Genomic DNA, 13,271 nt, shown 5'->3' with positions numbered 1-13,271 from the left:
AACATCCAAAGAAGTTGAGTTTCAGTTTCCATCCATTTCCTTTGACTATAAGTGGATTTATTTCTTTGGGTGGTGGCAGTGTTTCAGAAAATATAAATGATCAGGGGAAAACATAACATTAAAAAATGCTGAAACTTTAAAATAATGAGAAAATGTGATATTAATAAGAGTTTACATTGAGAGACGTTATGGGCTGTGCAGGTGGAAAGCATAAAATTTTCTTTGCTCGGACTTCAACTGTTTTTCAAACTTAGAGTTCTCATTTTATATCTGTTGCTTTTTTTCCAAAACACCCAAAACATTTTTTGCAGGTGGCTGTTTCACAGGAATGTTTTTGAAATTCTTTAATTTTTCCTTCTTTTAAAATTATGACACATTTCACATTTCCAGAAAAGCACCAAGAATATCACAGATACCACCCAGATTTAGATGTTGTTGACATTTTGCTTTATTTCAGACTTTTTTTTAATTCTAAGTTTCCTGACGCTTCAAACTCCTTCGCTGTTCTACCTTCATCAGAGGAGGCATCAGAGAATGTATGTTTTGGGCTTGACTGTGCTCCTTCAGGGACAATGAAGCATCAACATGCATCTTTAGAGCCAAATTGACATTCTGACTATTTACCTCTCCATTTCCTTTCAAGTTTTATTATAAGTTATTTCATATTCATTTATGTGAGTTCAGTAAAATTCAGTTGTACAGTGTTCATTTTACATAGGAAGTTCATGTTTGAGTGCAATATTAAGCCCAATCCCATATCAGCATATTAATGTTGACACTGCTTCAAGAGAAGCTGAAGGAGGGGAAAAGAAGGAATCGCCAGAGTGTTTGAATCCCCACTTCGTGACTTACTGGCTTTGTGATTTCTAACCTCTCTGAGCCTCCTTTGGCGTGTGGGAGTGTTGTAGTAAGGTGACTTTAAGCTGTAGAAAATAAAATGTTCCACCAAAATTTGGTGCCATACACGCATGTGCACTGTGAACTGCTTCAATCTTAGGGCTGACCCTTGCCTTTCCAAGCTGGCTTTTTCTAGTTGCCCTCCATATGGCTTGATACTTCTGGCTCCAGGAATTAAGGAGAAAACGTGCTGGCCTCTACTGCCTCTCTCCTTGCTTTCCTGAAGTCAGAACTTGCCATCTGTTGAATTGGTGTGATCTGTCTCTGCTTCGGCCCTCCTCATAGTGCTTCCAGTTTACCTTCTTCCGCTTCTCGCCGAGAATTATTAATTTTTAATTACACGGACTACGTGACTTTGCATTCAGATTCATTCTGATCTGATTTGCCAGGGGAAGCAATGGTTGATTTTTTTTTTCTGACAAGGAAATACTGTATGTTTGTTTTAAACTCCACCATGATATGCAGTGTTATGTTTTATAATGTATACCATGTCAAGGTCAGAGTATTAATGCTTCTATTTTTTTATCATGTGATAAGAGAACAGAAGAGAAGGACGCTGTAGTAGCATCTTGACCTTGTTAGCTGGGGAGGGCTTTTCTGACTGATCGCTGTCTTTCCCTGTCATCTCTCTTCCCTAGCTGTGAGTCTACAGACACGCGTGCATCTTCCTTAGCTGCATGGATTCACTGGACCTTCTCTACTATATTCTTACTCTCCTTTTGTTAGTATAAAATAATAGGTTGAATTTTTGGAAAAAAGATTTCTAGGTATGGAGTCTTTTTATTTGAAAAAACATACCACCTTCCTTCTGTTGGAAGCGTGGATTCATTTTGTTTGCCAGAGACCAAATTCTTCCTGTTTTCTTATCGACTGTTTGGGTATAGTCGGTGACCTCTTTATCTTTGTTTCTCTCCCTCCCTCTGTGAGAACAGCCAAGCTCTGGGATTGCTCCCAGTCAGTGCTTCCCCAAAACTGATTTATTGTATGAGTCATTTGGATCTAATGATCAAAAAGTAAAAATAACATGTAGTTTTTTTAAGGGAAAAAAAACCTCTTGTATAATATTTGGAGAGAAAAGTGTACATATTATAAGTGTATAGTTTGCTGAATTTTCTTGGAGTGCATAAACCTGTGGAACCAGCATCCATATTGTTTGGTCTGTTTTTGAACTTTGTATAAATGTCCTCATACAGTATGTCCCATTGCGTCTTGCTTCATTTACCAAATGCTGTGTCTGTGAGAGTCCTGCTTGTTATGTGTAACAGTAGTTTATTCTTTCTCATTTCTGTATGGTAGCACATTGCATTAGTTTCCTATTGCTGTTGTAAGAAATTATCATAAACTTAATGGCTTCAAACAGCGCCACTTAATTCTTTCACAGTTCTGCAGGTCAGAGTCTGAAATCAGTTCCACTGGGATAATGTCAAGGTGTCGGCAGGGCTTGTCCTTTTTGTAGGTTCTGAGGGGAGAATCCATCTCTTTGTCTTTTCCCACTTCTGGTGGCCCCCCGTATTCCTTGGCTTGTGGCTGCTTCCTCCATCTTCAGAATGCATTACTCCAAGATCTGCTTCCTCTTTTCACATCACCTCTTCTGTCATCAAATCTCCTTCTGCCTTCCTCTGATAAGAACCTTTGTGATTACATTTAGGGTCCACCTGGATAATCGCCCCATCTCAACATCCTTAACTTAATCACCCCTGCAAAATCTTTCTGCCATGCAAGGTAATATTCACAGGTTCCGGGGATTAAGGTGTGGAATTTAGGGAGGGGGGCATTATTCTGACTACCCATGTGTAAAGATACTATCATTTACCCGTTATACCACTAATGGACGTTTGTGTTGTTTTCAGTTTGGAGCTATTCTGAATCAGGATGCCATGAACATTCTTATGCGTATTTTTTCATACCGTTATACATACACGTATATATACATGCACACGCACACACACATTTCCCTTGTATGTATATGCAGGAGCCAGTCATATAGTAGGTGTAAGTTCAACCTTGGGAGTTAGTGTCAATTTTCCAAAGTGGTTGGACCACCTTATACCCCTCCTAATGTGTTGTAAGAGAGTACTAGATATCTTTTATAAAGAATAGAGCATAGTTTGGACCTGGCAGCTTTGTTCCAGAGTTTAACGCACTGATAGCCCCCATTTTAGACCCTTTGTATATAATCAAGGATTTTTGACAGTGTGTTTATGTGAACAAGAGTCCTGAGAGATATTGTAGGAGACAAAGCTTCTACTGTCAAATGATTTGGGGACACACTGGAGCCTGTTGGGAGATTGACTCTGCAGATGAATGTGTTAAAGGTTTTAAGCCTGTTTTATTTTTGTTTAAGTTTGCCAAAGGGATTTAACTTTCACTCAGTTTACCTTTGTTGAGGTCTCAAAGACTTTCAAGGAATAACCTTTGAAAATTTTGGAATACACTGTAACTCAAATGACTTCTTTTTAAAGACTTAATTTCTTAGGACAGTTTTAGGTTCACATAAAAATTGAGAGGACAGTACAGAGATTTCCCATATACCCACTGCCCCCACACATGCATAGCTTACCCTATTATCACCATCCCCCAGCAGAGTGGTACATTTGTCACAACTGATGAACCTACATTGACACATCAGAATTGCCTGAAGTCCACGGTTTACCTTAGGGTTCATTCTTGGTGTTGTATATTCTATGGGTTTGGACAAATATGTAATGACATGTGTTCATCATCATGATATCATACATACATAACTTGTGGCAACCAGTGATCTTTTTACTGTTTCCATAGTTTCGCATTTTCTAGAATGTCATATCATTGGACTCATACAGTATGTAACATTTTCAGACTGACTTCTTTTACTTCTTAATATGCATTTAAGCTTCCTCCATGTCTTTTCATGGCTTGATAGCTCATTTCTTTTTAGCACTGAATAATATTCCATTGTCTGGGTGTACCACAGTTTATCCATTCACCTAGACATCTTGGTTGCTTCCAACTTGACAATTATGAATAAGGCTGCTAAAAACATTCATGTATGGGTCTTGGTGTGAGCAAAAGTTTTTAACGCCTTTGTATAGATACCAAAGAGCATGATTGCTGCATCCTATGGTAAGAGTATATTTAGTTTTGTGAGAAACTGCCAAACCGTCTTTCACAGTGTCTTGTACCATTTTGCATTCCCACCAGCAGTGAGTGAGAGTTCCTGTTGCTCCATATCCTTGTCAGCATTTGGTATCTTCAGTATTTTGGATTTTGGCCATTCTAATAGGTGTGGAGTGACATCTCATTGCTTTAATTTGCATTTCCCTGTAGACATATGATATGGAGCATCTTTTTGTTGTTGTTGTTATTGAAGTCACAATAGTTTATAACATAGTGAAATTTCAGTTGTACATTATTATTTGTCAGCCACCATGTAAATGTGCCCCTTTACCCCTTATGCCCATCCTCCAACCCCCTTCCCCTCTGGTAACCACTAATCTGTTCTCTTTGTCCATGTGTTGTGTTTATCTTTCACATATGAGTAAAATCATATGGTGTTTGTCTTTCGCTGTCTGGCGTATTTCACTTAGCATAATACCCTTAAGGTGCATTCATTTGTTGCAAATGGAAGGATTCTGTCTTTTTTTATGACTGAGTATTATTCACTTGTATATATATACTCCACATCTTCTTTATCCATTTGTGAGTTGTTGGGCACTTGGGTTGTTTCCACATTTTGGCTATTGTGAATAATGTTGCAGTGAACATAGGGTTGCATAAGTCTCTTTGTATTGTTGATTTCAAGTTCTTTGGATAAATACCCAGTAGTGGGGTAAGCTGGGTCGTATGGTATTTCTATTTTTAATTTTTTGAGACGTCTCCATACTGTTTTCCAAAGTGGCTGTAGCAGTTTGCATTCCCACCAGCAGTGGATGAGGGTTCCCTTCTCTCCACATCCTCTCTAACATTTGCTGTTTTTTGTCTTGGTAATTATAGCCATTCTGACAGGAGTAAGGCAATATCTCATTGTAGTTTTGATTTGCATTTCACTGATGATTGGTGAGGTTGATAATCTTTGATGTGTGTGTTGCCCATCTGTATATCTTCTTTGGAAAAATGTCTTCATATCCTCTGCCCATTTTTTGATCAGATTGGCTGTTTTTTGTTGTTGAGTTGTATGAGTTCTTTATATATTTTGCAGATTATCCTCTTGTCAGATATATGATTTGCAAATATTTTCTCCCCGTTGGTGGGTTGCCTTTTCATTTTGTTCCTGGTTTCCTTTGCCTTGCAGAAGCTCTTTAGTCTGATATAGTCCCATTTGTTTATTTTTTCTTTTGTCTTCCTTGCCTGAGGAGACATGGTATTCGAAAAGATCCTTCTAAGGCCAATGTCAGAGTATACTGCATGTATTTCCTTCTAGGGGTTTTATGGTTTCACGTATTACTTTAGTCTTTAATCTATTTAGAGTTAATTTTTGTGTATAGTGAAAGATAATGGTCTACTTTCATTCTTTTGCCTGTGGCTGTCCAGTTTTCTCAATGCTATTTATTGAAAAGACTTTCCTTTCTCCATTGTATGTTCTTGACTCCTTTGATGAAGAATGTGTGGTTTTATTTCTGGGCTTTCAATTCTGTTGCAGTGATCTGTGTGTCTGTTTTTGTACCAGTACCAAGCTGTTTTGATTACTATAGCTTTGTAGTATATTTCAAAGTCAGGGATTGTGGTGCCTCCAGCTTTGTTCTTTTTTCTCAGGATGCTTTAGCTATTTGGGGTCTTTTCTTGTCCCATATGAAATTTAGGAATCTTTGTTCTATTTCTGTGAAGAATGTCGTTGGGATTCTGATTGGGATTGCATTGAATCTGTAGATTGCTTTAGGTAGTATGCACATTTTAACTCGTTATTCTTCCAATCCATGTGCATGGAATATCATTGCATTTCTTTATGTCATCATCGATTTCTTTCAATAATGTCTTATAGTTTTCATTGTATAGGCCTTTCACCTCCTTCATTACATTTAATCCTAGATATTTTATTATTTTTGTTGTGATCATAAATGGGATTGTATTCTTGAGTTCTCTTTCTGTTAGTTCACTATAAGAGTATAGAAATGCAACTGAGTGTTGTAAGTTGATTTTGTACCATGCAACTTTGCTGTAGCTGTTGATTATTTCTAATAATTTTCTGATGAATTCTTTTTTAAAAAAATTGCAGTAACATTGGATTATAACAATATATAACTTTCAGGTGTACATCGTAATACATTTCGAATTCTGTTTAGATTACATCACGTTCACCACCCAAAGACCAATTACAATCCATCACCATACACATGTGCCCAATCACCCCTTTCACCCTTCCCCCTCCCCCCTTCCCCTCCAGTAACTGCTAATCCAATCTCTGTTGCCATGTGTTGGTTTGTCATTGTTTTTATCTTCTACTTACGAGTGTGATTACACGATATTTGACTTTCTTCCTCTGACTTATTTCACTTAGCATAATACCCTCAAGGTCCATCCATGTTGTCACAAATAGCCAGATTTCATCATTTCTTATTGCTGAGTAGTAGCCCACTGTGTATATATACCACATCTTCTTTATCCATTTGTCCCCCGATGGGCACCTAATTTGCTTCCAAGTCTTGGCTATTGTGAATAATGCTGCAATGGACATAGGGGTGCATGTATCTTCATGCATTAGTGTTTTCAAGTTCTTCTGATAAATACCCAGCACTGGAATAGCTGGATCAATATGGTAGATCTATTCTTAATTTGGGGGGATGTCTTCCATGCTGTTTTCCATAGTGGCTGCACCAGTTTGCACTCCCACCAGCAGTGTATGAGGGTTCCTTTCTCCCCACATCCTCTCCAACACTTGTTGTTTCCTGTCTTGTTAATTATAGCCATTCTGACTGGAGTGAGGTGATATCTCATTGTAGTTTTGATGTGCATTTCCCTTATAGTTAACTATGTTGAACATCTTTTCATGTGCCCGTTGGCCATCCGTATATTTTCTTTGGAGAAATCTCTGTTCAGATATTTTGCCCATTTTTTAATTTGGTTGTTGGTGTTTTTATTGTTGAGACATATGAGTTCTTTGTATATTTTGGATATTAACCCCTTATCTGATATATGGGGTTGCAAATATTTTCTCCCAATTGTTAGGTGGTCTTTTTGTTTTGTTGATGGTTTCGTTTGCTGTACAGAAGCTGTGTACTTTGATGTAGTCCCATTTGTTTAATTTTTATATTGTTTCCCTTGCCCAGTCAGACATGGTATTTGAAAAAATTCTGCTAAGACTGATGTCAAAGAGTGAACTGCCTATGTTTCTTCTAGAAGTTTCATGGTTTCAGGTCTTACCTTCAAGTCTTTAAACCATTTTGAGTTGATTTTTGTGCATGGTGTGAGATGATGCTCTACTTTCATTCTTGTGTGTGGCTGTCCGGTTTTCTCAACACCATTTATTGAAGAGACTCTCCTTTCTCCATTGTATGTTCTTGGCTCCCTTGTTGAAAATTAGCTGTCCATACATGTGTAGATTTATTTCTGGGCTCTCGATTCTGTTCCATTGATCTGTGTCTCTGTTTTTGTGCCAGTACCATACTGTTTTTGTTATTATAGCTGTGTAGTATATTTTGAAATCAGGGAGTGTGGTACTTCCAGCTGTCTTCTTTTTCCTCACGATTCCTTTGGCTATTCAGGGTCTTTTGTTGTTCCATATAAATTTTAGGATTCTTTGTTCTATTTCTGTGAAAAATATTGTTGGAGCTTTGGTAGGGATTGCATTGAATCTGTAGATTGCTTCAAGAAGAACGGACATTTTAACAATATTTATTCTTCCATTCCAAGAGCATGGACTATCTTTCCTTTTCTTTGTGTCTTCTTCAATTTCTTTCAACAGTGTTTTATAGTTTTCAGTGTACAGATCTTTCACCTCTTTGGTTAAGTTTATTCCTAGGTATTTTGTTCTTTTTGTTGCAATTGTAAATGGGATTGTATTCTTCATTTCTCTTTCTGCTACTTCATTCTTAGTCTATAAAAACACAGTTGATTTTTGTATGTTGATTTTGTATCCTGCGACTTGACTGTATTCATTTATTATTTCTAAAGTTTTTTAGTGGATTCTTTATGGTTTTCTATATATAAAATTACGTCATCTGCAAATAGTGACAGTTTCACTTCTTCTTTTCTAGTATGGATCCCTTTTATTTCTTTTTCTTGCATGATTGCTCTGGCTCAAACTTCCAATACTATTTTTAATAAGAGTGGTGACAATGGGCATCCTTGTCTGGTTCCTGTTCTTAGAGGAATAGCTTTCAGTTTTTCTCCATTGAGAATGATCTTAGCTATGGGTTTGTCATATATTGCCTTTATTATATTGAGATATTTTCCTTCTATACTCATTTTATTTAGAGTTTTTATCATAAATGAATGGTATATATTGTCAGATGTTTTCTTTGCATCTATTGAGGTGATTGTGTGATTTCAGTTCATTTTGTTAGTGTGATCTATCACATTGATTAATTTGCAAATGTTGAACCATCTCTGCATCCCTGGAGTAAATCCCACTCGATCATACTGTATGATCTTTTTAATGTATTGTTGTATTTGATTTGCTAGTATTTTGTTGAGGATTTTTACATCAATGTTCATCAGTGATATTGGCCTGTAATTTTTTTGTGTTGTCCTAGTCTGGTTTTGGTATCAGGGTAATCTTGGCTTCATAGAATCAGTCAGGAAGCTTCTCCTCCTCTTCAATTTTTTGGAGGAGTTTGAGAAGGATAGGTATTAAGTCTTCTTGGAATGTTTAGTAGAATTCACCAGGGAAGGCGTCTGGTTCTGGACTTTTATTTTTTGGGAGGTTTTTGATTACTGGTTTGATCTCCTTACTGGTGATTGGTCTATTCAAATTCTCTACTTCTTGATTCAGTTTTGGAAGGTTGTATGATTGTAAGAATTTATCCACTTCTTCTAGATTATCCTATTTGTTGGTGTATAGCTTTTCATAGTATTCTCTTATAATCTTTTGTATTTCTGAGGTGTTCGTTGTAATTTCTCCTCTTTCATTTCTGATTTTTTTATTGGAGCCTTCTCTGTATCTTGGTGAGTCCAGCGAAAGGTTTGTCAATTTTGTTTATCTTTTCAAAGCACCAGCTCTTGGTTTCATTGATTCTGTTCTCTTGTTTTTTGAGTCTCTATTTCATTTATTTCTGCTCTGACTTTTATTATTTCCTTCCTTCTGCTGATTTTGGGCTTTGTTTGTTCTTATTTTTCCAGTTCCTTTAGGTACACTGTTCGATTGTTTATTAGGGATTTTTCTTGTTTGTTGAGGTAGGCCTGAATTGCTATAAACATCCCTCTTAGAACTGCTTTTGCTGTATCCCATAGATTTTGGCATGTTGTATTTTCATTTTCATTTGTCTCCGTGCATTTTTTATTTCTCCTTTGATTTCTTCCTTGTCCCAATAGTTGGTCAATAGCATTTTGTTTTAGTCTCCACATTTTTCTGGCTTTTCTTCCTGTAGTCGATTTCTAGTTTCATACCTTTGGGGTCAGAAAAGATGCTTGGTATTATTTCGATCTTCTTAAATTTATTAAGTCTTGTTTTGTGGCCTAATATGTGATCAATTCTGGAGAATGTTCCATGTGCATTTGAACAGAATGTGTATTCTGCGGTTTTTGGATGGAATATTCTATATATATCTACTAAGTCCATCTAGTCTAATGTGTCATTTAAGGCCAATGTTTACTTATCGATCTTCTGTTTGGGTGATCTGTCCATTGGTGTAATTGGAGTGTTAACATCCCCTACTATTATTGTGTTACTGTCTATTTCTCCTTTTCTGTCTGTTAATAATTGCTTTATATATTTAGGTGCTCCTATGTTGGATGCATAGATATTTACAAGTGTTATATCCTCTTGTTGGATTGTTCCCTTTATCATTATGTAGTGCCCTTCCTTGTTTCTTTTTACAGTTTTTGTTTTAAAGTCTATTTTGTCTGAGATAAGTATTTCTGTCCCTCCTTTCTTTTCCATCCTTTCACTTTCAGTTTGTAAGTGTCTTTATGTCTCAAGTGTATCTCTTGTATGCAGCATACATATGGGTCTTGATTTTTTATCCAATTTGCCACCCTATGCCTTTTGATTGGAGCATTGTCCCTTGGCATTGAGAGTAGCTATTGATAAACATGTATTTATTGCTATTTTGTTACTTTTTTCCTGAGTGTTTTAGTAGTTCTTCTCTGTTCCTTTCTTCCCTTGTTCTCTTTTCTTGTAGTTTGATGACATTCTTTAGTAATATGTTTGCTTTCTTTCCTCTTACTTATTTATTTATTATTTGTTTCTGGTTTGTGATTATCATGAGGTTCCTATATAATATTCTATGTATATAGCAGTCTATATTGAGTTGATAGTCTCTTTAGCTTGACCTCTTTCTGAAAGCTCTACTCTTTTACTCCCCTCTTCCCACATTTTATCTGTTTGAAATCGTATCTAATCTTTTATTTTGTGTATGTCTATCCATTACCTTCTTATCATTGAAATAGGTGATTTTAGTTTTCTTGTCTTTTAACCTTCATATTCATAGGTGGTTGATCTGCTACTTTTACTGTATTTGTATTACCTTTACCACTGATTTTATTGCCTGTTTTTTTCCTGATAATTTTCTTGTCCCTATTTGTGGTTTTCTCTTTGCCACTTAAATAAGTCCCTCCAGCTTTTCTTGTAGAACTGATTTCTTGGTGATAAACTCCTTTCATTTTTGCTTGTTGGGAAGCTCTTTATCTCTCCTTCCATTCTGAATGATAACCTTGCTGGATAGAGTATTCTTTGCTATGGATTTTTTTCCTTTCAGCACTTTAAATAAGTCATGACACTCTCTTCTAGCCTGTAGGGTTTCGGCTGAGAAGTCTGCCAATAGCCTTATGAGCTTTCCTTTGTATGTCACTTCTTGCCTTTCTCTTGCTGCTTTTAGGATTCTCTCTTTGTGTTTACTTTTTGACATTTTAATTATAATGTGTTTTGGTGTGGACCTCTTTGGATTTATCTTGTTTGGTGCTCTCAGTGCTTCCCATACTTGGATGTGTGTTTCCTTCCTTAGGTTAGGAAAGTTTTCAGCTGTTATTTCTTCAAATAGATTCTATGCCCCTTTGTCTCTCTCTTCTCTTTCTAGGACACCTATAGTATGATGTTAGAGCGCTTGATGTTGTCCCAGAAGTCCCTTAGACTGTTCTCATTGTTTTTAATTCTTTTCTCTTTTATCTGTTCAGCTTGGGTGATTTCCTCTAGTCTTTCATCCAGCTCGCTGATCCATTCTTCTGTATCATCTACTCTGGTATTGATTTCCTGTGGTGAATTTTTCATTTCCAGTATTGTATTCTTCATTTCTGATTGGTTCTTTTTTATATTTTCCAATTTCTTTGTTGAGGTTCTCACTATGGTCATCTAGTATTCTCCCACTATCTGTGAGCATCCTTAGAATTTTTGTTTGAACTCTTTGTCAGATACATTGCTTATTTCTGTTTCATTTAGTTCTTTTTCTGGGGTTTTGTCCTGTTCCCTTGCTTGGAATGTATTCCCTTGCCTCCTCATTCTGCCTATTTTTCTGTGCTTATATCCATGTATTAGGTATGTCTCTTGATCTTGGAGAAGCAACCTTATGTAAGAGATACTTTTTGAGGCCTAGCACTGCGCTTCCCTCTCGTCACCAGTTCAGATATTCCAGGAGTGACTCCTGTGTGGGCTCCTTGTGTCCTTCTGCTGTGTCAGGGTTACTCTTACTGCAGGTACCCAGGAAGTCTAGGCTTTCCCTCCCTGGCCGGCTGTTTGTAAAGCTGGTTTGGGGATCCCCAGCACTGTTGCCCACAAGGTCTACCAGCACACTTCTGTTGCAGTTTTCCTGTTAATTTAGTAGGCAGCCAGTGTAGCTGGTTGCTAGGTTCAGGGTCTTACAGTTGCTGTAGGCCTCAGGCTGCAAGGCTGTTGTCATCTCTTTTAGGATTGCAGCTGAGTGGGGCTGGCATGGGAGCACTGAATTGTTTCAGGCTTTGGAAGGTGGTGCTGATCTACTTTGTGGCTGTTTGTGAAATACAGGCCTGCCACTGAGAAGCTACAAGCCCTACAGGTCCACACACACTGTCAACACAGTCCTGGCCCATGCACACCTCCAGACCCCCTGGAATGTACCCACTTGGCCTAGTGCAGAGGCCCCCACCTCTCCACCAATACCTCCCACAGGCCATGTGGTCCTCACATAGGCCCTGCTCCACAGAGGCAGACATACTCACCTGCCTGTAGAGGATCAAGGCACCCAGTCTATGCAGGCTGACAAGTAGCCTGAGAGCTTCCTGTTGGGTGAGGCCTGTCTGCAGGGTGGGATGCCTGCCCTGGCTGAATTGGATTAAATCTGCACTCCAGTTGGTGTGGCAGACCCCTAAGCTAACAGACCAAGGGAAAAACTTCAGTGGCATCAGCTAGCATCAGTGTCAGCATTCCTGTACTAGCTCACTACAATGGCCGTCACCAATGTCTCAGTCTCTGGAGTGGTCTCACCTCTTACCGAGATAAGCCGAGAGCCTACCAGGTGAGTCTCTTTTTACCAAAGGACTGTGCACTTTTGTTTCTCATGATTTTAGGTTGCTCTCTGAGATGGGTAAGTTTGTGCATGGGCCCTTTCAGAGCTGGCTTTATTCCACTTATGTCGATTGCTTTTCTGGGGGTTTTCCCCATTGCAGTTAATAGCTGACAAAGCCAGACAGTAGGACACTCATCTTAGTTGTGCTGAGTCTGAAGGATACTCATAGTGGTAACACGCCCCTGCTAAGGTCCCCACTCCTCCATCCAGTGCTGAGTACCTTAGGGTGGCTCCTGTCTGGCTGGCTGTGATGCTCTGTGGCTGGTGAAGGTGGCTTTTTTTCTCTCCAGAAGAAATTTCTGCCTGTTCCGCCTCAGTTAGGACTGTTCTTTGTCATAGTGTTTCTTTTATCCACTTTTCAGTTCCTGCTCCAGGGTAATCTTTCCAAGAATAGTTGTAACCTGGTTGTATTCATGGGAGGAGGTGAGTTCAGAGTCTGCCTATGCTGCCATCTTGATGAGATCTCCTTTTCTGATACATAAAATCATACATCAAGTCATGTCATCTGCAATCAGTGAGAGTTTCCCTTTTTCCTTGCCAATTTGGATAAATTTTATTTCTTTTTCTTGCCTAATTGCTCTGGCCAAAACCTCCAGTACTTTATTTAATCAGAGTGGTGAGTGTGGGAACCCTTGTCTTGTTCCTATTCTCAGAGGGATGGCTTTCAGTTTTCTCAGTTTCTCTTTATTTATCATTTATCTCTCTCTTTGATTTTTTGTTTAGTGGTTACTGTGAGGTTTGCATAAAAGATTTCCTAGATGAGAT

The 13,271-nt window shown here is 38.0% G+C and overlaps 1 protein-coding gene across 7 annotated transcripts in view; it reads left to right on the top strand.

Moving 5' to 3' along the window:
* Positions 1–13,271, top strand: part of MAST4 (microtubule associated serine/threonine kinase family member 4) — a 574,884-nt gene that overhangs the window by 110,707 nt on the left and 450,906 nt on the right. The gene's annotated exons all lie outside the window — the stretch shown is intronic.

The sequence above is a fragment of the Equus quagga genome, chromosome 9, assembly GCF_021613505.1.
Source record: "Equus quagga isolate Etosha38 chromosome 9, UCLA_HA_Equagga_1.0, whole genome shotgun sequence".
NCBI classification, from domain to species: Eukaryota; Metazoa; Chordata; class Mammalia; order Perissodactyla; family Equidae; genus Equus; species Equus quagga.
This window is presented reverse-complemented; position numbering and strand designations above follow the sequence as displayed.